The sequence below is a fragment of the Rhinolophus sinicus genome, chromosome 4 (genome assembly GCF_057876585.1).
Source record: "Rhinolophus sinicus isolate RSI-liver-muscle chromosome 4, RSI-T2T, whole genome shotgun sequence".
Classification (NCBI taxonomy): domain Eukaryota; kingdom Metazoa; phylum Chordata; class Mammalia; order Chiroptera; family Rhinolophidae; genus Rhinolophus; species Rhinolophus sinicus.
This window is the reverse complement of record NC_142504.1, coordinates 59,788,552-59,814,978: the sequence shown is the minus strand read 5'-3', so window position 1 is coordinate 59,814,978 and position 26,427 is coordinate 59,788,552. Positions and strand designations below refer to the sequence as shown.

The 26,427-nt window shown below is 43.2% G+C and overlaps 1 protein-coding gene and 1 pseudogene across 3 annotated transcripts in view; one reads left to right on the top strand and one right to left on the bottom strand.

Moving 5' to 3' along the window:
• EEFSEC (eukaryotic elongation factor, selenocysteine-tRNA specific) overlaps window positions 1-26,427 on the top strand; it is a 297,801-nt gene that overhangs the window by 66,794 nt on the left and 204,580 nt on the right. The gene's annotated exons all lie outside the window — the stretch shown is intronic.
• On the bottom strand, window positions 4,241-12,999 carry LOC109438670 (dymeclin-like; annotated as a pseudogene).

Genomic DNA, 26,427 nt, shown 5'->3' with positions numbered 1-26,427 from the left:
GAACCCAGACGTTCTAAGTCTGTGCCTGAGTTCCAGCCAGGGAATATCTCTGGAATTGAATGAATTGGACGCACCACCTCTCTAGAGGTGGAACTTAGGATAGTAGGAATCACTCTTATTCGTTGAGCACTCTGTTGTGCTTCTGTGGCTGTTGGGTGTGGCCAGTGATGGTACACAAGTGCCCTTAGACAGAGGACATAAATGTCTTCAGTGTCAGATGATAAGGGCATTTTCAGAGACCATTACAGAAAGCAGAAGACAACACAGCATGCTCTCAGACAGGTGTGAACGGCCAGGTTCTCAGAAGTTGCCACGATAGCCACAGAGTCTGAGGATTTCTCCGGGTGCAAGAAACTCCCTTTGCCTTATGAGGATTTTTATGCCCTCCTGGTCCCTGCTTCACTCACTGTTCCGAAGTTCTGACTCTGTACCTGCCTGAAGTAATTGGTACAAACAATCCTAGCCTGTCCTTGAATGTGTACTATGAGACCAGGCCAAGCAGAGATCAACTTCCCAGGAACATTCCGCAGGACACCAGGCTTCAGGCCTGTGCGGTCTCTACATTACTTTATGTATGTAATTGCCCGTTCTCATGATAGCCCTGTGGCGTGGTGGGACAGATCGGCGCCTCATTGTCGAGCTAGCAGAACCAGGGTTCAGATCCAGGTCTTTCTGACTTGGAAATGACATGACAATTCTGGTTATAGTTTTCTTTCCCCAAAATGACTTCCAGTTACTCTCAGTACGTTTAGTTTTTATCAGTGTTTTCAAGTGGTGAGGAAGGCATGATGTTGAGTGTCCCCCACAGTATGCTACCTCTGACCCCTTAGAATTTGCCATTCTCTCAGAATTCTGGTTAGTGTGGTGGGCCGTGCTGCCATTGGAAGCCCTTGTGTCCCAAACACAGTGACATGCTGGATAAAGTGAAGAAACAGGAAGAGAAGGACAAATATGCAGCTAGGTTTAGGAGCCAGAAAGGAACATCTTTAAGGGTTGGACATGAAAAGGAAGTCAGATTTACAGCAGTGAATAGGATTGGAGGGCAGTTGGTTCACAGGTATGCAGACTAAAGAAGTAAAAGGTCACCTCATAAATTAAGAAAAGGAACTAAGAAGGTTCTCCTCCAGCAGATCGAGATGAATTGGTCACCTTGGGAGGTGGGCTCAGAAAGAGTCCCTCTCCCCCAGGAAAGGACGGAATTCCTGAGGCTGTGTACACCCAGCTGCAAGGTTCATATCCGCACCATTAGTGCGTGTGGAAACCCTGAGCCAAGAAATTAATGTAAAAACTGGTGATACCATTGGGTCCTGGCCACCGTAGCTCCTCATCACCCCACAGGAGCGCTCTCCAGTCACACCCATGTAAAAACTCCCACAGGAAACCATTGCTGAGGAGGAATTTACAGATAAAACCACAAGGCACACAAGGAAAATTACCACCATGAAAAAGACATTCTAGACACAAATACAAAAATTCGTACCCTAGGAATTAGAAGCCATGAAATAAATCTGAAAGGGGCTTTAAAATAAGAATGTTTGAAATGTAAACGAAGGAATGGAATCCATAGTGAGATTAGGACATTATGAAAAAAATAGATTTGAAAAAAAACCAAGAAGAAATTGTAAGTATTGAAAATGTAGTCATTGCTATGTACTTTCAGATTAATTGGCATATTAATGCTTCATGGGTTATCTGTATGTAGTTTTAGTCTTCATGTGTTATTTTTTAAAAAGCCTTTCCCTTCCCCCCAAATATATAAGCAACTTATGCATATTAAAAATCTGGAAAGTAGAGGAAGGTACAAGGAAGAAATAAGAATCTAGTTACTCAGGATAACTCCTGTTAATATTTTGACATACTCTTTTTTTCTAGTAGAGAATCACACTGAATATAAATTTTTAGACCTTTATTTAAAAAGTGTTTTAAACAATGAGCCTTTTTCTGTATCATTAAATATTCTTTGAAAACATTTTTAGTGGCTTCCAAGTATCCCACTGTTTTGCTCTGCTATTCTTTGTTTATTCCCTCCTCTTGATGAATATATGCATTAAAATGTTTCCTACTCTGATAACACTGTGATGAGCATTTGTTTGCATTTCACATTATTCTTTAGAGTAGATCACCAGAAATGAGATGGCTCCATCATTAGGTGGAGGCTTAAGTTTTGCAGTGACAGAAGAGGGAGGAATGGAGGGCAACATATTTTAGCCTTATTGTTGCATAATAAAGAATTTGGTCTTTGTCCTGGTTTCCTGGGATGGAGCTTCTAAAACCGTTGGAATTTCCCTAGTGATACCAGTGTCTTTGTTCTTCACTGGTGGGCTCTTGGACCACACCTGAGATTACACTAAAGGGAAGAATTAAGGGATGGGCTGGTCATGTCTGAAAGACTATGTGATTAGAAGGTTGTTGCGTTGGGCCACAGACACTACTGACCTCTCGACCTCTTAAGGAAAGAGAGGGGCTGGAGATTCAGTTCTATCTCTTGGTCAATGATTCTCATGCCCGTGTAATAAAACCCCAATAAAAACTCTGGACACTAAAGTTCACTGGAGCTTCCTGGTTGATGAAGATTGGTGTGCTCTGAGGGTGATGTGCTCTGATTCCATAGGGAGAGGGCATGCATTTAGTACCCACTCAGACCTTGTCCTATGTGTCTTTTCATTTGACTGGTCCTGATTTGTATCCTTTATAAAACTAATTGTAAATATAATGCTTTCCTGAGTTCTGTGAATTGTTTTAGTGAAATATCTAACTTGAGGGGTATTGTGAGAACTCCCCATACTTGCAGCTAGTTGATCAGAAGTGCATGTGGCCCGGAGACCCCTGAACTTGGAACTGGCTGAAGGGAGGGCAGTCCACAAGTTGGGGATCTTTCCCTGAACTTGTGGAGTCTGACACTAACTCACCATTTACTTTCTAAAGTTTACATACAAAATTATGCTTTTATTAGCTGACTAAGAATGAAAGGTTGATCTGTGTCTCAGTATCCTCATCTATAAAATGAAAAATTTAATAACAGTAACATAGGGTTGTTGTATGATAATTTTTGTATAGTGCTTAGACCCTGATTTAATGCCTGGCCCATTGACGATGTGCACATATATGTGTGTACGTGCACACACGCACCTTGTGGGGAAATCAGAAAACATAGCTAAGGAAAAACAGAGACAGGAAATCATTTCAAAAGCTGCCACTCAACCAAAGCCATCAAAATAGGATTGTATTTTGAAAAATTCATTCTTTCAATAGGTTAATTTATTCCCTTTACAATGCCATTATTAAACATTTGGTCTTTTCTCATCTTGTTCTATTGTTTAAAAAATTTTCTGTGTTTCCTTGCTCTATTCGTTGTTTTTTTTTTTTAAAGATTTTATTGGGGAAGGGGAACAGGACTTTATTGGGGAACAGTGTGTACTTCCAGGCCTTTTTTTCAAGTCAAGTTGTTGTCCTTTCAGTCTTAGTTGTGGAGGGCGCAGCTCAGCTCCAGGTCCAGTTGCCGTTTTCTAGTTGCAGGGGGCACAGCCTACCATCCCTTGCGGGAGTCGAACCGGCAACCTTTTGGTTGAGAGCCCGCACTCCAACCAACTGAGCCATCCGGGAGCTCAGCGGCAGCTCAGCTCAAGGTGCCGTGTTCAATTTTAGTTGCAGGGGGTGCTGCCCACCATCCCTTGCGGGACTCGAGGAATCAAACCGGCAACCTTGTGGTTGAGAGGACACGCTCCAGCCAACTGAGCCATCCGGGAGCTCAGTGGCAGCTCAGCTCAAGGTGCCATGTTCAATCTTAGTTGCATGGAGCGCTGCCCACCATCCCTTGTGGGACTCGAGGAATTGAACTGGCAGCCTTGTGGTTGAGAGCCCACTGGCCCATGTGGGATCGAACTGGCAGCCTTCGGAGTTAGGAGCATGGAGCTCTAACCGCCTGAGCCACCGGGCCGGCCCCTCTATTCTTTACTACAGTTATTTTCTTTCTGTTTTTTGAATAGCATGTTTTTATATTTATTACTGTTGTGTATCCCCCACACTTTTTGCACTACAATCTAAGTTGAGTGATCTATTGCCAGCAGTCACCAGTTCTCTGAATCCAAGTGTGCAAGAGAAACATACCTATGTGATCCTCTTTAATAGAAGATATACCAGGCAGTCTGTCTACTTATGTTCCCCAGAAAAAAAAAAAAAAAAAAAAAAAAAACTAGAAGGGCTGCTTGGCTGGAGGGGGGTCAGGGGTGGGAAATGTCCCCTAGTCGGAATCCATTGTGAACAGGTGGATATCCTGTGGGTTCCAGTACAGGCTTACAGCTGAGTTGTAGACCAGAGACCAGACATAGGGGATAAAAAACTCCTTGTGCTGCTCTTCTTCCACATATTTGAATTTCAGTTCTGGAAATTCCTTCAGCATGTCTTTGGGCAGTGCAACAACTCCTTGCTTGATGATTTCCATGATATGTTGCACTGACAGCTCAGTTCCAGCTTGTAGCAGCCTTGAGCTAAAGAAGGTGATCACCAGGTCGGTATTTTGCATTATATCCTGAAATGATGGATGAGTTAGAAATTATTCAAAGAGATCTCATTTGTAAAGCAGTACATGTACCAGGTTTGGATTGTGGTGAACAGAATTTGTCAGGCAGGAATCGATGATCTCTAACATCATCAGAATCACTTCTTCAGTGACATTTAGGTTTTATGCGTAATCTGGTAGAGGAACATCATTGGAACTCAAGGACCATGTGGTTTTTTCCAGAACTTTGTTGTGTTTTTTAGATGGCAAGGGAAACAAACTGAGGATCCTCTGGGCAGCATACTGATGGAGAGAATGAAACTGGTCTGACAGCTAAAGTTGCCAAACAATCTGTGTGAAGGTTCTTGTCTCTTATCCTTGTCCTGCTGTATTGAATGGTTCTTATCACAACCAGTATTTGGAGACTCCCCAGTGAAATTTTATTTTATTTTATTTTATTTTATTTTATTTTTTATTTTATTGGGGAAGGGGAACAGGACTTTATTGGGGAACAGTGTGCACTTCCAGGACTTTTCTCCAAGTCAAGTTGTTGTCCTTTCAATCTTAGTCGTGGAGGGTTCTGTTCAGCTTCAAGTTGTTGTTCTTTCAGTCTTAGTTGTGGAGGGCGCAGCTCAGCTCCAGGTCCAGTTGCCGTTGCTAGTTGCAGGGGGCATAGCCCACCATCCCTTGTGGGAGTTGAACCGGCAACCTTGTGGTTGAGAGCCCACTGGCCCATGTGGGAATCGAACTGGCAGCCTTCGGAGTTAGGAGCATGGAGCTCTAACCGCCTGAGCCACCAGGCCGGCCCTCCCCAGTGAAATTTTAGTTAAAACCCGTTCTGAATATCAAGTAATATATATATATATATATATATATATATATATATATATATATATATACACACACACACACACACACACACACACACACACACACACACGTATATATTTAAGTTTTTTTTTCTTTTTTTTAAATTGGGGAATATTGGGGAACAGTGTGTTTCTCCAGGGCCCAACAGCTCCAAGTCGTTGTCCTTCAATCTAGTTGTGGAGGGCACAGCTCAGCTCCAAGTCCAGCCGCCGTTTTCAATCTTAGTTGCAGAGGTTGCAGCCCACCATCCCATGTGGGAGTTGAACCAGCAACCTTGTTGTCGAGAGCTTGTGCTCTAACCAACTGAGCCATCCGGCTGCCCCTCCGGAAGATCAGCAGCGGTTCCTTTTCTTCAATCTAGTGGAGGGCGCAGCTCACTGGCCCATGTGGAAATCGAACCAGCAATCCTGTTGCTCAGAGCTCGGACTCTAACCAACTGAGCCATCCGGCCACCCCAAGTAATATTTTTTTTTTTTTTAATTCTATTTTATTAAATTTATTGGGGTGACAATTGTTAGTAAGATTACATAGATTTCAGGTGTACAATTCTGTATTACATCATCTATAAATCCCATTGTGTGTTCACCACCCAGAGTCAGTTCTCCTTCCATCACCATATATTCGATCCCCCTTACCCTCATCTCCCACCCCCCACCCCCCACCCCTCACCCCTCACCCCCCTTACCCTCTGGCAACCACTAAACTATTATCTGTGTCTATAAGTTTCTGTTTCTCATTTGTTTGTCTTGTTCTTTTGTTGTTTTTGGTTTATATACCACATATCAGTGAAATCACATGGTTCTCTGCTTTTTCTGTCTGACTTGTTTCGCTCAGCATTACTCTCTCAAGATCCATCCATGTTGTCACAAACGTTCCTATATCATCTTTTCTTACCGCCGAATAGTATTCCATTGTGTATATATACCACAACTTCTTTATCCATTCATCTATCAAAGGACATTTTGGTTGTTTCCATGTCTTGGCCACCGTAAACAAAGCTGCAATGAACATTGGAGCACACGTGTCTTTATCTCTAAATGTTTTCATATTTTTTGGGTAGATACCCAGGAGAGGGATTGCTGGGTCATATGGCAATTCTATTCGTAGTTTTTTGAGGAACCTCCACACTGCCTTCCATAACGGCTGCACCAGTCTGCATTCCCACCAACAGTGTATGAGGGTTCCTTTTTCTCCACAGCCTCTCCAGCACTTGTTACTATTTGTCTTGTTGATGATAGCCATTCTGACTGGGGTGAGGTGATATCTCATTGTGGTTTTGATTTGCATTTCTCTGATGATTAGTGATGTTGAGCATTTTTTCATGTCTATTTGCCATTTGTATGTCCTCTTTGGAGAAATGTCTCTTCAAGTCCTCTGCCCATTTTTTTTCTACAAGCCAAAGTCAGGGAGTGCGATACCTCCATTATTGTTCTTTTTTCTTAAAATTGCTTTGGCTATTCGGGGTCTTTTGTGGTTCCAAACAAATCTAATGATTTTTTGTTCTATTTCCTTAAAATATGCCATTGGGATTTTGATGGGGATTGCATTGAATCTGCATATTGCTTTGGGTAATATGGCCATTTTAACTTATGTTGATGCTTCCAATCCATGAGCACGGAATGTCTTTCCATTTCTTTGTGTCTTCTTCAATTTCTTTCAAAAATGTCTTATAGTTTTCACCATATATGTCTTTCACATCCTTGATTAAGTTTATTCCTAGGTATTTTATTCTTTTTGCTGCAATTGCAAAAGGAATTGTTTTTGGTATTTCTTTTTCTGAGATTTCATTGTTAGTATATAGGAAGGCAATGGACTTTTGTGCGTTGATTTTGTAGCCGGCAACTTTACTGTATTCATTGATTGTTTCTAATAGCTTTTTGGTGGAGTCTTTAGGGTTTTCTATATATAGCATCATGTCATCTGCAAAGAGTGATAATTTAACTTCTTCATTCCCAATTTGGATGCCTTTTATTTCTTTCTCTTGCCTGATTGCTCTGGCAAGGACTTCCAACACTATGTTGAAAAGCAGAGGTGATAGGGGACATCCCTGTCGTGTTCCTGAACGTAGTGCAAAGGGCTTCAGTTTTTCTCCATTAATTATGAGATTAGCAGAGGGCTTGTCATATATGGCCTTTATTATGTTAAGGTATTTTCCTTCTTTGCCTTTTTCTTAAGTGTTTTAATCATAAATGGATGTTGTATCTTGTCAAATGCTTTTTCTGCATCAATTGATATAATCATATGATTTTTGTCCTTTATTTTGTTTATGTGATGTATCACATTGATGGATTTGCGTATGTTGAACCATCCTTGTGCTCCGGGGATGAACTCCACTTGGTCGTGATGAATAATCTTTTTAATGCATTGTTGTATTCGATTTGCTAGAATTTTATTTAGGATTTTTGTATCGGTATTCATCAGAGATATTGGTCTGTAGTTTTCTTTTTTTGTGCTGTCCTTACCAGGTTTTGGTATCAGGGTGATGTTGGCCTCATAGAATGAGTTAGGGAGTACTGTCTCTTCTTCAATTTTTTGGAAGAGTTTGTGCAGGATTGGTATTAGATCCTGTTTGAAGGTTTGGTAGAATTCACTAGTGAAGCCATCTGGTCCCGGACTTTTGCTTTTGGGAAGGTTTTGGATGACTGATTCAATTTCGTTACTGGTGATCGGTCTGTTTAGATTTTCCAGTTCTTCATGGTTCAGCCTTGGAAGGCTATATGTTTCTAAGAACTTGTCCATTTCTTCTCGGTTGTTGAATTTGGTGGCATAGAGTCCTTCATAGTATTCTTGGATGATCCTTTGTATATCTGTGGTGTCCGTGATAACTTCCCCTTTACGTTTCTGATTTTGTTAATCAGTGTCTTCTCTCTTTTTATCTTAGTAAGTCTAGCCAAGGGTTTGTCAATTTTGTTAATCTTTTCAAAGAACCAGCTCTTTGTCACATTAATTTTTTCTATTGTCTTTTTGTTCTCTATTTCATTTAGTTCTGCTCTAATTTTTGTTATTTCCTTTGTTCTGCTGACCTTGGGTTTTACTTGTTCTTCTTTTTCTAGTTCTTTAAGGTGTAACATGAGGTTATTTATTTGGGAGTTTTCTTGTTTCTTGAGATAGGCCTGTAATGAGATAAATTTCCCTCTTAAAACTGCTTTCGCTGCATCCCAAAAATTTTGGTAGGATGTATTTTCATTGTCATTTGTTTCTATGTATCTTTCGATCTCTCCTCTAACTTCTTCTTTGACCCAGTCCTTCTTTAAAAGTATGTAGTTTAATCTCCATGTATTTGTGTTTTTTCCCGCTTTCTTTTTACAGTTGATATCCAATCTCAAAGCCTTGTGATCAGAGAATATGCATGGTATGATTTCAATCATCTTAAATTTGTTGAGACTGATTTTATGTCCCAATATATGGTCTATCCTTGAGAATGTTCCATGTACACTAGAAAAGAATGTGTAGTCTGATGTTTTAGGATGAAGTGCTCTATAAATGTCAATTATGTCCATTTCATCTAATGTGTCATTTAGGGCTACTATTTCGTTATTTATTTTCCATTTGGATGATCTGTCCATAGCTGTCAATGATGTATTTAAGTCCCCTAGTATAATTGTGTTTTGGTCAATTTCTCCCTTTAGTTCTGTTAGTAGTTGCTTGGTGTATTTCGGTGCTCCCTGATCGGGGGCACAAATATTGATGACTGTTATGTCTTCTTGTTGTACAGTCCCCTTCACCATTATGAAATGTCCATCTTTGTCTCTTGTTATCTTTTTCACCTTGAAGTCTGTTTCATCTGATATCATTATGGCTACACCTGATTTTCTCTGGGCACCATTTGCTTGGAGTGTCAATTTCCACCCTTTCACTTTGAGTCTATGCTTGTCCTTGTAGCTGAGATGTGTCTCTTGGAGACAGCATATGGTTGGGTTTAGTTTTTTGATCCAATTTGCTACTCTGTGCCTTTTTATTGGTGAGTTCAGTCCATTTACATTTAGGGTGATTATTGATATGTGAGGATTTCCTGTCATTCTATCTTTAGTTTTCTGGTAAGGCTGTGTCTCCATTGTTTCTTTGCCTTTTTGTTGTTGTCTGTGATTTCTGTGTGGTGGTATTCTATGATATTTCCCTCTGTTTCTTATTTTATTTCAGTATATATTTGAATTTTGGATTTATTTTGAGTGGTTACCCTTAAGTTTATGTAAAAGAAAGTTTGATATTTAGAGTATTCCATTTTCTTCAGCACGCTTACTTTCTCCATTCCCATATTCCGGTTCAGGCCTTTACTCTCCCCCTTTTTGAGTTTTAGTTGCCACAAATTGTCCCTGTTGATGGTGGTCAAATAGCCTCCTTTAGTATTTCTTGTAGTGCAGGTCGTGTATTAGAAAATTCCCTCAGCTTCTGTATGTCTGGAAAGGTCTTTATTCCTCCTTCATATCTAAAGGATATCTTTGCTGGATATATTATTCTTGGCTCATGATTTCTCTCTTTCAATAGTTTGAATATTTGGTTCCACTCCCTCCTGGCTTGTAGAGTTTCTGCTGAAAAATCTGATGATAATCTAATGGGCTTTCCTTTGTAAGTTACCGTCTTCTTTTCCCTGGCTGCGTTGAGGATTCTTTCTTTGTCATTGATTTTAGACAGCTTCAATACAATGTGCCTTGGAGAAGGCCTGTTGAGATTGAGGTAACTAGGTGTTCTATTTGCTTCTTGGATTCGAGGGTCCAGTTCTGTCCACAAATTTGGGAAGTTGTCATCGACAATTTGTTTGAATATATTCTCTGTTCCCTTCTCTCTTTCTTCTCCTTCTGGTATGCCCATTATTCTTATATTGCTCTTTCTGATGGAGTCAGAAAGTTCTTGTAGAGTTCTTTCATTTCTTTTAAGTCTCAAGTCTCTTTCTTCTTCTATCTGTGTCATTTCCAGGTTTTTGTCTTCGATGTCACTGATTCTTTCCTCCATCTGGTCAACTCTACTACCTAAGCTGTTTATTTCATTCTTAATTTCTTCTATTGAGTTCTTAATCTCCAGAAATTCTATTTGGTTCTTTTTTAAAATTTCAATCTCTTTCATAAAATGCTCATGCTGTTCTTTGATTGAGTTTCTGAGTTCCTTTAACTGCCTATCTGTGTTTTCTTGTATCTCGTTGATTTTTTTCAGAACTGCAATCTTGAATTCTCTGTCATTTAAGTCACATATTTCTGTATCTTTAAGTGCCTTCTCTGGAGATTTTTCACTTTCTTTCTGAGCTATCTTGTTGCCTTGGTTATTCATGGCGATTACTGGTTTACTATTTCTCTTCCTAGACATCTACAGGAGTGACTTCTGCAACAGGTTGATAGGAAGAGGTCTTTCTTTTGTTTGCCAGTACTTGTTGGTAGAATGTCTTATTATTTCTCCAACTGCAATTTATTTTTCTTCTCCCACACGGTAGTGCTGTTTTCTCTGCACTATTCCTGCTTCTCACACAATGGGGGGATTCCCTGGGAGACGGGCTTCTCCTCTGTTAATAGTTCGTCTAGGTCACAGGGCGCAGTGTCCCGGTGGGTATGCAGAGAGCTTTTGATGTTCCAAAGCTCTTCCAGCTCCTGATTCAGAGCCCGTATGTTTCAGCAGTTCTGTTTACTCCTGCAGGGATCCGCCCAGATAGGTGGGGCCAGGGGCGGGGTGAGTTGTGAGAGGTGGCCCAGAGCAATGGCGGCGACCACCACCACAGCCGGTCGTGCCTCCACGGCTCCCTCCCCTTTGCCGGAACCAGTTGGGCTGTGAATTTGTGTCTGCGGCCCACCCTTCTCAATACAGCAAATTTTCTGTTGTTTTGATCTGACACTGCTACTGTTTCGCTTCTAGCACCGGGCAGGTGGGGGCGGGGCGAGCTCTGGGAGGGGTGGGAGGGGGCGGCTAGTCTCAGTGCTTAAGGCTCCGTCTCTGCTCGGCAGTGCGGGCTTAAACCACCGTTTTCAGCCTTTTTCCCTCAGTCTTTTCTCCGAGGTCTGTGCCGTGAGCGTTGGGTTCAGCCGTGTTATATGCTGTCCCCTCAGCCCTGTGGAGCCCTGGCGGAGCCCTAGCAGTCCGAGTTCTTCCCTCTCCCGCAGCTGCGGTGGTTCCGGGAAGCAGCGAGCTCGGCGCACTGAGCTAGGTCTGCGTCCTGCGCCTGTGCGGCTCCATCTCTGCGTACTTCTCCCTTTCCTCCTCCCCCCACTCGCGAATCTCCCACCTGTAGGTGATTTCAGTCAGTAGTGGGCCTCTTCGTCTTGCCTGTCTGCTGTGCAGGGAGTCCCTTGTGGAGTTTTTGTTGTTCGATTCTTTGTAAATTCCAGGGGAGCTTTACAGAGGCTCACCTTACGCCGCCATTTTTCCGGAAGTCTAAAAACCCAAGTAATATTTTTTAATATCACTTTGTGAATGGATCTGTTGAGGCCATCATGTTCCGTAAGGATCAACAATATAAGGGCCATGTACACACAGTGTGAATTTCTTTCTTCAGCGTGATACAGAATCTCTAGAATTGGTAAGGCAAGATTTTTCCTATCTGTACAAGCAAACATGTATGTTCTAATATTACTATTCTGATGGAGCAGTGTATACAAGAGGAGAGTTGCTTGATCAGATGTTTGATGTTTACATAGAGCTGTGTACAAACTGTTAAAATTAATGTGGAAAACATGGGGAATTGACAAGGGGTAAGGACTGTTATCTTGTGTATTCTTAAAGGACATAATGGCCTGTCGGTAGGGATTTTTTGTATCGGCAGAATCTGTCAGGTTGACCAGCACCAGCAGAAGCAGAAGACTCTGGTTGGCCAGAGGGGAAGAAAGTTCTGGAGTGGCAGCCACTTTGCTGCTCTCACTTCCCAGTGTGAAGACAGTCCAGAGTCCGATTGCTATGCTATTCCTGTGCAAGTCCATAGAGTAGTCCTCCATCCATCTGATACTGAGGGAAAATGTGTTCCTGGAGGAGGTGGCTTTTCTTGTCTGATAAAGTTATATACTAAGGTTTTCACAAGTTTGCTGGTGTATGGAAGACATCGACCTCACATCAAATACTTGTGACTGATGCTCTGTCATAAAACTTCCTTGTGGAAGAGTTGGCAGGAAAGGAAAACAACCATTGTTGCTATAGCTGTACTGATGTTTCATATGTAATGGTATCTAAAAGTGGAATAGCCGTGACTAACTGCATCAAACAGCGGACTAATTCTTCCAAAAGATTCTCTGAGTCACAACTGTAACTACCAGAAGATTTTTCTTCATAAGTAAAATGAAGTTGTAATTCCTTCTCTGACATCTCACAAATGAACACTTTAAGCAAACAGCCAAATAATAAACAAAGCATTGTTTGTCTGCCAAATGAAGATATGGTTCTGACATTCTGCTGAAAGTTTTAGTTCTTTGGTTCTAGAAAGGAAGACCTTAATTAATGCACCAGGGTTTCCTGTTTGAGGATTTTTTTCAACTAAAGACCTACAAACTGAAGTAGTTGCCTCTTCTAAGAGCTTCAACTAAGTACTGTTGGTTGGTGCACAAAAAGAAAAGAAGAGAAGCTGGTTCCAGAATGGGTCATTCTCAGAGAGATTCTGTGCCTGATGACTTTAAGTATTCATTTTCAGGAAGATCACTGATTCTGCTCCTGTTTGATCCCATCTTCTAACCTGGTAGAACACTTGTCCTTGAACAGTCATTTCCACACGATAACCTGTCTCATCTGCCTGGGGGATCTGCTTCCAGCTCACCAACGGTCAAGTCGATAGCAAAGGGGGAACAGGAGAAGCCACGGTTGCAGCTGCAGCCCGGGTAGCGCACGCTGGCTCAGGCCTCCATGTTTCCTAGTCTCTGCAGCTCTGGCTGAACTCTGGCTTGGCTCCTGCCCAGGCCATGTCAGTGCGGAGGCCAGAGGCAGGGAGAGAAGCTACTTCCGTTATTTTCTATGTGCTCTCTCTCTCACACTTTTGATTTGCATAGATCTATAGTTTACTTCACTTTAGAACTAGTAATGGTTCCACCAATAGTTTCTTTCACATCTCTAATATACATGTTGCAGCCTGGATTTTTCAAGCTGTTGACTGTAGGAACGAATCCCCACTCTTAGACATCCTCCTGTACTCCTGGTTTTGGTTGTTCTGCTCCATGATTTTTTCTTAGCAAATTTTAGTGAAATCATTTGTAGTATGTATGTATGCTTTCAAGAATTCTAAGAAATGCAGTTGGTATATAATAGGGACATAAGTTTACGAAAGAATAAACATCACAGTTCTTTAGACTTGTTTCTGTGTTTACATGGTGTCTTTGGCCCCCTAAGCCCTTCTTCCATGCATGCTGCCTCATTCCCAGGTCCTCGTTGGGACTCATCTCTTTGTTGCTAGAGTCTGTCTTCAAGGAGGTTTTAGTTTGTTTGTTGGTTTTAATGAAAAATTTCAAACATACCCAAAATAGAAGAATGAACTCTCATATAGCCATCATGCAGATTGAACAATTACTAAGACTTTGCCATGTTTGTTTCAACTGTTTTCCCTCTTTTTTCTGAAGTATTTTAAAACAAATTCATAAGATCTCAAGGCATTTTTCCCCTAATGCGTATGCATATATTTCTAAAACAATAGACATTTTCTTGAATAACTCAATGTCATTATCACAACAATACGTATTAATAATTCCTTGGTATCATCTAATACTCCATTATATTCAGAATTTCCCCAATTTTCTCAAAAAATATTCTCCCCTACTTCCTGCCTTCTCCCCCCTAAAAAAAGGCTAGAGGGACACATGTGTCCCCAGGCCTTTGATAATGGTGAGGACCCTGAGGTTCTGAGAAGTGAATCGGCTTCCTCAGGTCAAATAGTAGTGTTGGGACACAAGCCCACGCCTCTCTTTCTGAGTTTTGTGTTTTATGCCCTATGCTTGGCTGCCTGGGACCATTTACCCTGAGTAGGATGGAGCATCTAACCTCAGCCTAAAGCTTTGGCCCACGGATATAGGGGCTGCAGCTGGGAGAGGAGTGCTGCCCCAGGAGGCCTCACCTGGCACAGAGAAGTTTTTTCTCTAGAAGATAGAGCTGGTTGTTCTATCAAGTCCAGTCCCAGTCCTGGGCCAGTATGGTTTTCTTCTTTGGTTTTGTATCTGTTCTTAAGGACCTCCTTCTGGGGTAGGGATAGTGGCAAGGCCCCCTAAAATGAGGACCCCTGATTACTGGGAGCTCTCCAGAGTAATAGAGGAGCACGGGCTTTGGGCTCTTGGCTCTGCCGCTCACTCACTGTGCTTTTGGTCTTGGGACTTGACCTCTCTCATTGAGCTTCTGTCTTTGGAAGATGGAATTACAGTGCTTATACTTTGCAGGGTTGTGAAGATTATGTGAACGAAGGTATAAGTGTCCCCAGCACCATGCTGGTTGTTTATAAATGGGAGCTGAATGCCATTTCTCTCTGCCAAGGAGGAGGGTGGAGCACTGAGTCAGCACCAGCCGCTGCCCTCCTCTAACCTCCCCACCCTGAGGAAGACCTCACGCATCCCTTTTCTCTCTCTGGTGGCCAGGCATCCAACTTTTACAGGGCTTTGGAGAGAAGAAGGGAGGGACAGGCCAGTACCTAGCACTTGCCCCGTGTTCTGTCACTCTTTCACCTGGTCTGGTGTGAAGCCACTTTACAGACAGGTTGTTGGGCTGAGGGGGAAGCACCTCATCTTCTTCTCTGAGTGTTAAGGATTATTTCTCATTCTAAATTGAGAGACCCAGTTCATTGACACAAGAGCTTGGCAGAAGTTATTCTGACTATTGGGATATGCAGGAGGACAGGACCCTGCTTTGAATCAGGCAGGAGGAGCTCAGAGGGCCGGGAAATGCTCTGTGCCAGTGAGTGTGCTCAGAACACAAAGGAAATGTTTGTGGTCCTTTTAGAGTGACTAGAGTAAACATTTATTTCACCTTGGAGGAAACAGGGCCCAGGAAGCTGGATGAAGTGAGGCAGCCTGTACATAAGCCACGTAAAGGAAGGCATCAGAACCAGTTGGGCTAGAGGGGGCCTAATAAATTGTGTCCCTCACAAGGGACAGTGTTTTTCTGTTCCTTGGGTGGGCCACATGTGCTGTGCTCTTGAGAAGATTGGGAACAGCTGTCCTGTGTTGTAGTTGAGTCATATCTGGTTCATAGGCCAGTGGTTGGCGCCCCTGGTCATTCTGTCCTTTTCCACAAAGCTCGAGGTGACTTGACACTCTCCCCAAAGATCCTGGGGACCTGCATGCTCAGCATCCTCTGTGAGGCAAGGCGCTGGCAGCTAGGGCTTCCTGCTGTGACCTTTGCCCAGAATGGCCTCTTCCCTAAGCTTTCCGGCCTCCTCCCTGCCTCCAATTGCTGAATTCCCCTCTTGTGTGTTTGCTTAGAAGAAATTTCTTATCTTTGATGTACTTGACTGTGTTGAGGTACTTGACTGCAGGTCTGTGCGTCTCCCCACCAGACTGTGAGCTCCTTGAGGGCAGGGACTGGGTCAGATTCATCTCTGAAGCCTGGGATCCAGCCCAGAGGCAGCATACACAAGTACAGAGTGGCACAGAATCAAACTTTTATTTCAGTGCCTGGATAGCTGTTTTGCAGGTACTATAATGAGGCATTTGGGTAAATGGGGAGGGAGAGCCTCCAAAGTGGGCATACTTGCCTGGGATGCTGGCTTGGCCTGCCATCCATGCTGTCCCTGTGGTCACTTGCTCAGGGCTTGCATGGTGGGCTCCACAGGGAAATGGGTTCCTGCTGCCTGTCTGAAATGTGACCTGCCATGCCTCCTTCAGTCCCCTCTGTCTCAATCCAGAAAAATGTCTAATTGTGTCTTGAACTCATTTACATTGCTTGCTTCAATGGCCTCACTTGGCAGCTGAGGCCATATGCTAATTCCACCCTTTTCATGAAGGAATTCTGCTGATTTTACTTATTTTTTTATGGTAGATTTCCCCACCCCCTTTCCTTCTTTTTTTCTCCTACTTCCCAGTAAACAGTTTCCTAAGTCCCTTCTCTTTGACTCTGACTGCAAACTCTGAACCATCCACTCGGTGGTGCTCTGGATAGGCCTTGACCTTCCAGTACCTTCAGCTGTGGTTCATCAAGAATGCCCCCACCTTGCTTTTTTTGCTTCAAGGAAGGGCTCTCTCTGGCCTGGGGACCCATTTCTACAATGCCTGTTTATGTCTGAGGTCACAGCAACAACCATTGTTTCTTTAAAACACCCAGAGTGTGTGAGTCAACAGGAGTGGCCCTGGTTTTCCTGCCACAAGCGCCTTGTGAAGGATGGAGCTCACTTCCATGATGGTAGAAGGGGTCTGGGGCCAGGGGCTGTACAGATCTGCGTCTGAGTCCCAGCATTGCCCTTGCCAGCAGTGTGGACTTGGATGGGTTTCTTTACCACCCTGAGCCTCAGTTTCTTAATCTGTACAGTAGACATGTAGGGATTTGCTTGTGGTCCTGTCCAAGTGAACACAGCCTGGACCCTCTCTGCAGGCCCTGGGCCCCCTGATCTTCATGGCATGTCGTCCTATCCTTGGCATGGTTACTTTGGTTGCTCAACTTTTCTTCCTCTCTGTTTCTAAACATGCACACGTACCTTTTTGGCATACTAGGACATCACCACCGAAGAACAGGGAAGAATCCATTAATTGCTAATGGAGGGGACATTTTCAGTTATTTAGAAGGCTGACTCTGCTCTCTCTTAGTTCTTTTCATTCACTCCCTGAGTATTTATTAAGGACCTGCTCTGTGCTGCTGGATGTGAGGAACCTGTGGGGAAAAGCCCAGATCCCTGTCCCAGTGTGTGAGGCTATAGGGGAACCAGTGAATCCCAGATTAGGTGTGTCGTAGGGCAGTGTGGGAACTGTGGGACCCCGAGGGAGGGACACAGTTCAGACCAAGGAGAACTGGGAAAATACCAGGGAGAGTCAGAAAACCTAAGCTGAAATTTGAAGGCTGAAGTACCAGGAGAAAGATCAGAATGGGAAGAGTGCTTCAGGCATATGTCTACATGCCAAAGTCCTAGGGTGGAAGAGATCATGGCTAGTTGAGGAGATGAGAAAGGTCATTCCTGCCAAAGCATGGAGTGTGAGGAATGGGGAGTGGTAGATGAGGCTGGAGAGAGAAGGTGATGCAGTTGGGGGCCCAACCCCACAACCCTTCTCTCTGTCCCTGGGTGGGAGCCCAGATTGTCCGCTCTCTTCCACACAGGGTAACGTAGTGCTTTCAGAAACCGGAGCTCTGGGCCAAGCGTGCCTGCGGACACACTCTTTGATTCTTGGACAGGTGATACAACCTCTCTATGCCTTGATGTATTCCTCTGTAAAATGGGGGTACTGATGATACTACGGACATCCTAGGATTGAATTAAATGAGTTAATGCACACAAAGCATTTAGAATAGTTGCTTAACTCATAGAAAGCACTCATTAATTATTAGCTATAAAGACAATGCTGATTTCTTGTGAAAAGGACTTAACCAAGGACTCAGTGAGGAAAGAACTCTGTCCGAGAGGAAATTCCAGCTTTGTGTCTCTGAGGTTTTCCTGCTTCATTCTTCCAGGAAAATCATTGTCTTAGGTTATTATCAGACTTTCTAGCTACTAGAAGTATTTTGAGACTCGGTATGGGGATCCATGCTTGAAACTTGAGGAAGAAACCCCACCAGAGAGAAAATAACATGTCAGACACTGTTTGGAGCTTTTACATGCAACAACAACTTCAATCCTCATGAAAGTCCTGTGAAGTAGGCACTTTTTTTGTCACTCCTGGTTTTACACAAAGTTGCCACAATGAGGGTCTCAGTCCAGTATGTTACGGGGTTGGGGAGCCAGCACTGCTTCTTCATCATCCTGGAAGAGGCCAAGGCCAGAGAGAGAGACAGAGAGACAGAGAGACAGCGCTTATCCTGTGGCCCAGCAGGGGCCAGGTCTGAGGTGAGGTTTGTCAGATCCCCAAGCCTATGGCCTCTGGTCTCCTCTGCTGTGGTGCTTGGGGGGTGTGGTGACACCAGAGAGCCCACTGTCCTGTTCCTGGAGGGTGAACCCCTCCTGGCATCTATCTTTTCCATCCCTATCAAGGCCAAAATGTCAGTCAGGGGCAAGAGGGCTTGGGACTATCAAACTGCCAGAGCTCAGCAGACTGGTCCTGAGTGCTTTTCTGATTCCAACAGGTACTGGCCAAAGAAGCTGGATGTTTATTCTGTTTCTTCCAACTTTCCTTCCTAGAGAAAATTCCCTCCAGAGACCTCACACTGTCCACTTTGGACCACGGACATGTTTTTTTTGGGCCATACAGTTTAAACATGTTTTTGAGTTGGTTGTCAACATTTAAAAATTGGCAAATTTCATATAATAATACAGATATTTGGCTTCTCTTGAAAAATTGGAAGACCTGGCAACTCCAAGCCCACATTCCTGTCTGGCAACGTGGGCTGGAGCTGAGGAGAGACTGTTTCCTACAGCCTGGTACAGGAGTTTTTGTTCCCTATAGTCTCACACCTTGTCTTGCTCCTAGCCCACCCTACTCGGGTCAGGTGCCCACTGGGCCCTGTAGGCTTTTATGTTTGGGAACACTGCTCACTGTCCCCATTTCAGGACAGGCCTTTGTCCACTGGTAGAATTTGTGAGAATGGGAACACAGGTCCAAGAACACTGATAATTATCACTTCCATGATTAAGTACCTGCCGTGTGCTAGGCCCTGGGTTGTGAGGTTTGCATGTATGGTCTGTAAGCCCCGTGCTGTCCTGTGAAGAATATATGATCCCCATCTTGCAGATGGAGACACTGGGGCTCAGGTAGGTAAAGCCCTGGGACCAAGTCTCACTAGGCATGCAGGTAGGGGAAGTGGAAGTGGCATCCAGTGTGTTCCCTGTGTGGCTCTCTCCCCACACACTGGCCCTCATTTTCATGGTGACCTGCACATCTGCAGGTATTTCTCCTCACACCTATCCATAGGAAGGGAAGATGTTTGTCCCCTGAAACCCAGGGGCCAGCCAGCTTCTAGAAATGGAAGGACTACTGGTGAAATTTCCTTCAGCGTTTCCTTTTGGCATCGCAGGGTACTGTCGTCAAGAGAAATCCTCTTTGGTGCCACTTCAAGAGGAGACCTGGTGGAACAAAGATGGGCCTCAGATCAGGCAAACCCAGGTTTGGCTCCTGGCTCCACCATATTCTAGCTGTGGGAGTTGTACAGTCCTGAATTGCACTGTTCCTTTCCTTCCCCTCCCCTCCCCTCCTTCCCTCTTTCCTTTTCTGCCTCCCTCTCCTCTCCCCATTTCCCCCTTTTTCCTTTCCTCCCTAACCTCCATCCTTTCTTCTCTAACCTCCTCTCTCTCACTTAGTGAGCACTTACTGTGTACTGAACACTGTTTCTAGCTCTTCTGAGCCTCAGATTTCTCATATATAACTGGGCTGTTGCCTGCCACGGTGGCCAGCAAAGTTTAGACCCTTGATAATTGGCAGCCACTCTTGTGAACCATGAGAATTTCTTCATTTTCACAATGGAAATCACAATCACATTGAGGGTCCTCGAGTTACAGAGTTTTAGTGAAAAGTATTGACTTAAAAAGTAGCGTTTTTCCCAAGGCACCTTGATAAAAGCATTGGGAAGACCTGGGATGGCATTGACTTGCATGGGTCTCTAATGCCAGGCCCTTCTGTTCCTATGGATCAGGTACCTTCTTTGTTCCAAGCACTGTGTTAGGTGCATCACCTAACTTCCTAAAAGGTTAGTAGTGGTTTTCACTAACTACTTGACTAACCCCCGTCTCCATTTTCTAGATCAAGAAACAACCCAGAGCGTTTAGGTGTTTTATGAAAAACATGACAGCTGGTAAGTGGAGCAGAGATTCAGACCCGATCTGATCCTCCCCAAAGCTTGTGCTCTTTACTCTCTACTATGAGAGGTCTCACCACAGCCTCTGCTCAGGAATGTGGGTGGACCCAGAGTGTCCAGTGACAGTGTGACAAAGATTCAGGAATTCTCTGTCCCCCTGTAAAGTCCTGTTCCTGGTTGATCGGCAAATCCTGTAGTTTATTTGGTGCTGCTGGGGAGTGCTCCCTGGTGCTATTCAGAGATTCTGAGCCATTCTCTAGTGCCCACCCCTGGCTAAAGGAACTGTGAGGGACTGGGCAGTCCACAGACAGGGTCTCTTTCCTAGCTGAGGTGTGTGTTTGGGACTCTCAGACATCACTGACTGTGAAGTTTGCTCAGGTCGCTCTAGGATGGGTTTTCTTAATAATTTAGGTTCCCCTGTCCACCTCTTACTGTTTTGTCCAGAAGAAGTTCTTGTATCCATATTTGGTGATTTGTTTCTGTTTCCCTCCCCAACTCCTGAGGTATCTGCCAAAATCCTGTATAATTTGTATCATCTCCCAAGCTGTTACAGTATATGATATGAGGGCCCAGGATAATTTAGTTATTTTTGAAAAAAAGATTCTTAGCAAAAGTGAAAAAGGGGGAAGTTTTTATACGCACTACATGAAATAGACAATATTTCCTGAAACAGGAGATATGAACCTCAAAGAATTTAAAATAAAACATTCATTTTATTATTTTTTTAAAGAAGGAAAATGAGGGGGGAAAAAAGAATAGTCAGTCTTTTTATCCTAAGTACAGATGAAATTGATTAAACCTTAAAGACTGGCCTCCGCACACCCGGTTTATTAATTGAAGAATTTCCTCTTACCCAGAATGGGAAGTTCACGTTAAAGTTGAGCTTGCCCCTGAGTGGCAGTGACACTTGAGAACTGAACATTTTCCACAATCCTATTTTCTCTTCGGTGCTAGAGGAAATCCTAAAATGGTTAAAAAGTGGAGTGGGGAGGGGGGTTGAGAGGACAGAGCAGAAACCATACATTTTAAGGAAGCCTTCTTTCATTTCCTTGTAAAGCATGAAATCAAATTACAGCTCATGGCCCACAATTATTTTATTTCTACATTTCAAATTCCATTTTCTGCTCCTTTTCACTGCTCTTGAACAGGAGTAGTACTGTTGTGCAAAGTCAGCTAAAAAGATTATCCCAGATAGACTATGACACAGTAGCTTAAAGAAGCAAAAGGCAACTGCCTGGTGAGGTTCACAACCTATGGCCCTGCGGAGCCACCATCTGACTCTACCTGGACGGGCGACAGTGGTGGCCACTACCCACTTTGGCTCTGTGACCTTTGGAGGCGTGGACCCCACTGCTCTTCCTGTGCTGCTTGGGCCTGCCTGGCTTCTCTCCTGAGGAGGCGCTGGGAGTGGTGTTTACCCCAGTGCCTCCTCAGGGGGGGCCACACGTCTGTGATGAGGGATGGTGTCTGACGAATACTGCTGTTGCTTGACAGGGTTAGAACCATGCCTCTTAATTCTCATCCAAGCTCCCATTTTGTTAAAAACAAAGACTCAGTTTAATGCTAATAAGTCTTTTACTGGCTCTTGCTGATCCCTTTTTAACAGAGAGCCGGCCTCAGGCTGGAAGCTTCAGCAGGCAGCATGTGTCCAGTTAGCATTTAATAACGTTGTTTCCCATTGTTTTGTCTTTATCTTTTATCTTTACAGTTAACTTCTTATGAAAATTTTAATGTATTTACTTTGGTGTAACGTTCTTTATAGTATAAATGTATTTGGGTTCAAAAATAACTTGATTTCAGTGTACATGAGTAAGTACTAGTAAAGGTACTGTCCATGGGTATGGCAGCAGTCACAGGGTGGTGTAGGGATGGGCACCTGGTTTAATTTATACTCCCTTCCTGAGGCAGGACGCACTGTTCTGAAGACCTCCAGGGGAGACTTCTTTAATCCTGTCTCCAGTTATCCATCCACACCTTTACTAACTGTGCCTCTCAGGAAATTCTCTTTTACAACTACCTGAGCTCCTTTGTCCATCAGACAGGAACGTCTGGTCTCAACCTCTGAATGTGGGCAGCTCCTTCACATCCTCTGCTCTGGGCCTCATGGTGCACACAGGTCCATGGGCTCTGGAGACAGCACGGGCTTGGCTGGGTTTGAATTCAGACCTACAGTGTGCTAGCAATGTGACTGTGGGAGGATCACTTCAAATCTCTCCAAGTCTTGGTTTCTTCATCTGTGAATAATAATAAATACCTTCTTACTGGGCAGTGTTGTCAAGATAATTGAAATAGTGTGCATGGTGCATCTTAATTCTCAAGACTCGCAACAAATGTTAATTCTCTTTTCGCCTTTCCCCACTCCCTGACCGTGTAGTCATCTTTTTTTTTTTTTTTTTTTTTTTTCATTTTGAAATAATTTCAAACTTACAGAAAAGTTACAGTACTACAAAAAATGCCCATATGCCCTTCACTCTTTCGTTACCTTAATGACTTCAAGTGTGTTGTCTGGTTTTGGTGCATCCAGACTTAGGAGTCGCTTTCTAGCAAGCCTGTCCGTGGCTGACTGTGGTGTGAAGACAAGTCTAATCACTTCACTGGTCGTACAGAGGATGAAACGTGAGTAACAGAAGATCTTCATGATTTCTAAACAGACGCTATTGGGTGTCTGCCTCCATCTCTCTTCTGCCTGCAGCCATAACTTGTTGGCTTGTCATAACTTGTAGGATCAAATCTAACCTCTTCACAGTTTCCTAGCAGGAGAGATGCACACCGAGAATGGCGCCTGAGATAGTTTTACGTGTGTGCGCAGTTATGGCATTAAGGGATATTAACCACGATAAGGAACTTATTCCATCTTCAGGGTTCTTTAAATCCTCAAATTCTGTTAAGGGGAAGGTCTTTGGTGCCCGGAGCTTTAATACTTCTCTTAACATTTCGAGCTCTGGTGTCTGGCTAGAATTTAGTAGCAATGTTTTATTTTTCTTGTACTTTTGAAAAAATTCTTTTACTTATGGTAAATAATACTGGTTTTCCAGTGATGTAAAGCTTCACTTTAAAAAATAAAAAGCTTTTGAATTAGTAATATATGTACATGGTTCAAACTTAAAAGGTTAGACAGGAAGAAGTGGATCTTCCTTGCACCCTGCTGTGCTTACTTAGTTTACTTCCCTAGTCAAAGTGCTATGACCAGTTTCTTGTAAAAATTCCAAGGACAGTGATCTCAAGCATATGTTTTCTTGTGCAAAATCTGTAGCAACGGCAGTATACTGTGCACACTCTTTTGGCAAGAGTTCCACTCAGGGACTATAGAGCCACAGTGTGCTTTTTAGTATTCTGTTATGTGGATAAACTGAAACGTAGGTAACTAACTGCTTCCCTCTTGACCGGCAGTCAGGCTGGCCCCATATGATTGCTGTTGCAAACAAGGTGCAGTGATGTGTGCCGCCTTTGCATGTGGGATGTGGCTGGGTCACAGGGTGTGTTGGCACCTTTGATAGCTATTGCCAGAATGGCCTCCAAAAGAGGTGTTGCCAGGATATGTCCTAAGTGGACAGGATTGTCCATCTCTGCACACCCTTAGTGGCAGGGGTTACCCAATGTTTTGAGGGATGACATGGCGTCTGGAGCTGCACAGCTTGACTTTGAATCCTAACCGCTTATCCCAATCCTTTGATCTTGTTTCCTCGTCTCTACATGGGGATCATTCTACAGGGCTGCCGGGAGGGTTCCCAGAATCTGTGTGTAATCTGCAGGGCCTGGTAGGGCAAGGATTTACTGCTCATCAGTTCCTTTTATTATGGTGGGATTATTTTGTCAACCCACTAGGTGAAAACTAGAATCTCAGTGTAGTTTCTTTTCAATTTGTGTTTTTCTTGTTATTGGTGAGGTAGGGCATCTTATGTCTGAGCTATTTGTATTTCTTTTCTTTGCTCCTACTTTCTGTCTGACTTGTCTCCAGCTACCCTGGCCTCCTTGCTGATTGTCTGACACCCCGACATCCTGTAGTGTCTTTGCACTGGCCCCTCCCTTTGCCTGGAATGCTCTGGTTAACTGCCATCTTCTCTCCTCTGAGTCCTGGCTCCAATGGCTCCTCACTGAGGCCCATCCTGACAATCCTATTTAAAATTGCAGCCCACCTGCCTCCCATACGTTCCTGAGCCTTCTTTTCCTGCTCTGTTTTTCTCCAGGACACTTATCATCTTCTCCCCTTCAGTGAGATTCATATATTAGGTGTAGTGTGTGCTTTTGGCCTTACCTCACTGGCTGGTGAGCCCCTCTTGTAAGGGGTAGAGGCTGTTACCTGTTCTCATCACTGGGGTCCTGGCGAGGAGGAGGGGCTCAGTGAATGTTGAGTGAGACCCCTCTGTTGACACTGTTTCTGTTTTTGAATGGATTGTTGCTCTTTTTATTATCAATTTGAAGAATTTTTTTAAATACTAAGGGAAGTAGTCCTTTGTGGTTAGTGTACATTTTAAGCTTCTTTTCACCAGTCATCTTTCGCCTTTATCATTTTCTTTCTATGCAGAAATGTTTGATTTTTATGTTGTTAAATTTGTCCATCTTTCCTTTTTCTTTTTTCGTGTCTCTGGGTTTTGTATCTTGCCTAGGTGTTTTTTACTTTTAAGATTACAAAAATGCTGTTGTATTTTCTTGCAGTACTTTTCCAGTTTTATATTTTTATGTTTAAAACTTTTATTCATTTGGAATTTACTTAGGTGTAATGTGTAAGGAAGAGATCCCATTTTAGTTTCATCTAGGCAGCGACCCACTGTCTCTGTGTCACTGTTGTGTGATTTCCCCCATTTATAGATGTGGACAGTGAGGCTCAGAGAAGGAAGTTTACCCAGGATTTCGCAGCCGGAAAACCTCATTCTGTACCACTGCCCTCTCTCAGCTCTGTAGGTGTTTTGCTATAAGTCTCCAGCATTTATTGTGATTTGGCTTTTCTTCCTTTTGGTGGGGGTCCAGCACCTGTTTGTCAGCTGTTTTGTCCATGGCTGTTTATTTTTTAACTTGGTCTCATACTTGGGCTTTCTTTCTTGTATCCCCTGTTTCTACACCACTAACATTGTTCCCATTGTTCTCCTGGGTTTCTTTTTTCTTTTTAATTTATTGCGGTGACATTCATTAATAAGATTATATAAGTTTCAAGTGTATAATTCTGTATGATATCATTAGTATATTGCATTGTGTGCTCATCACCCAAAGTTTATTTTCATTCCGTCACCATGTATGTGACCCCCTTTACCTCTCCAACCCCCCCCCCCCCTTCCCCTTGCCCTCTGGTAACCACCATACTGTTGTCTGCATAAGTCGGTGCTTTGTTTTGTTTGTTCATTTATTGCGTTCTGTTTTATGTCCCACGTATGAATGAAATCATATAGTTCTTATGCTTTTCTGTCTGACTTATTTTGGTATGATATTCTTAAGATCCATCCATGTTGTCACAAATGGCAGTATTTCTTTTTTATTATTATTATTGGTTTCAGGTGTACAAAACAACATAGTGATTAGACATGTATATCCCTCACAAAGTGATAACCCCCTAAGTCTACCACCCCTCTGACATTGTACATAGCTATTACAATACTGTTCCCTATGCTATACTTTACATCCCCTGACTATATATACATTTAATTATAGCTGACATTCAATATTATTTTATGTTAGTTTCAACTGCACAGAGCAGTGGTTAGGCCTTTATATAATCTATGGAGTGACTCCCCCAGTAAGTCCAGTGCCCATCTGACACCTACATAGTCTTTACAACATTATTGATTATATCCCCCACACTGTATTGCACATCCCCGTGAGTATTTTGGTACCACCAACTTGTACTTCCTAATTCTTTTCCGTCTCACCCATCCCCCAAACTCTGTCCCATCTAGCAACCATCAATTTTTTCTCTGTATCTGTGAGTCTGTTTCTGTTTTGTTTGCTCATCTATTTTGTTTTAGGTTCCACATGTAAGAGAGATCATATGGTATTTGTCTTTCTCAGCAAATAGCAGTATTTTATATTTTCTTATTGGTGAATATATTCCTTTGTATATATACACCGCATCTTCTTTATCTAGTCATCTATCGAAGGACACTTGGGTTGTTTTCATATCTTGGCTACTGTGAAAACTGCTGCAATGAACATAGGAGTACATATATCTTTATGAATAAATGTTTTCAATTTTGGGGGGTAGATACCCAGAAGGGGGATTGCTTGGTTATATGGTAGTTCTATTCTTAATTGTTTGAGGAACC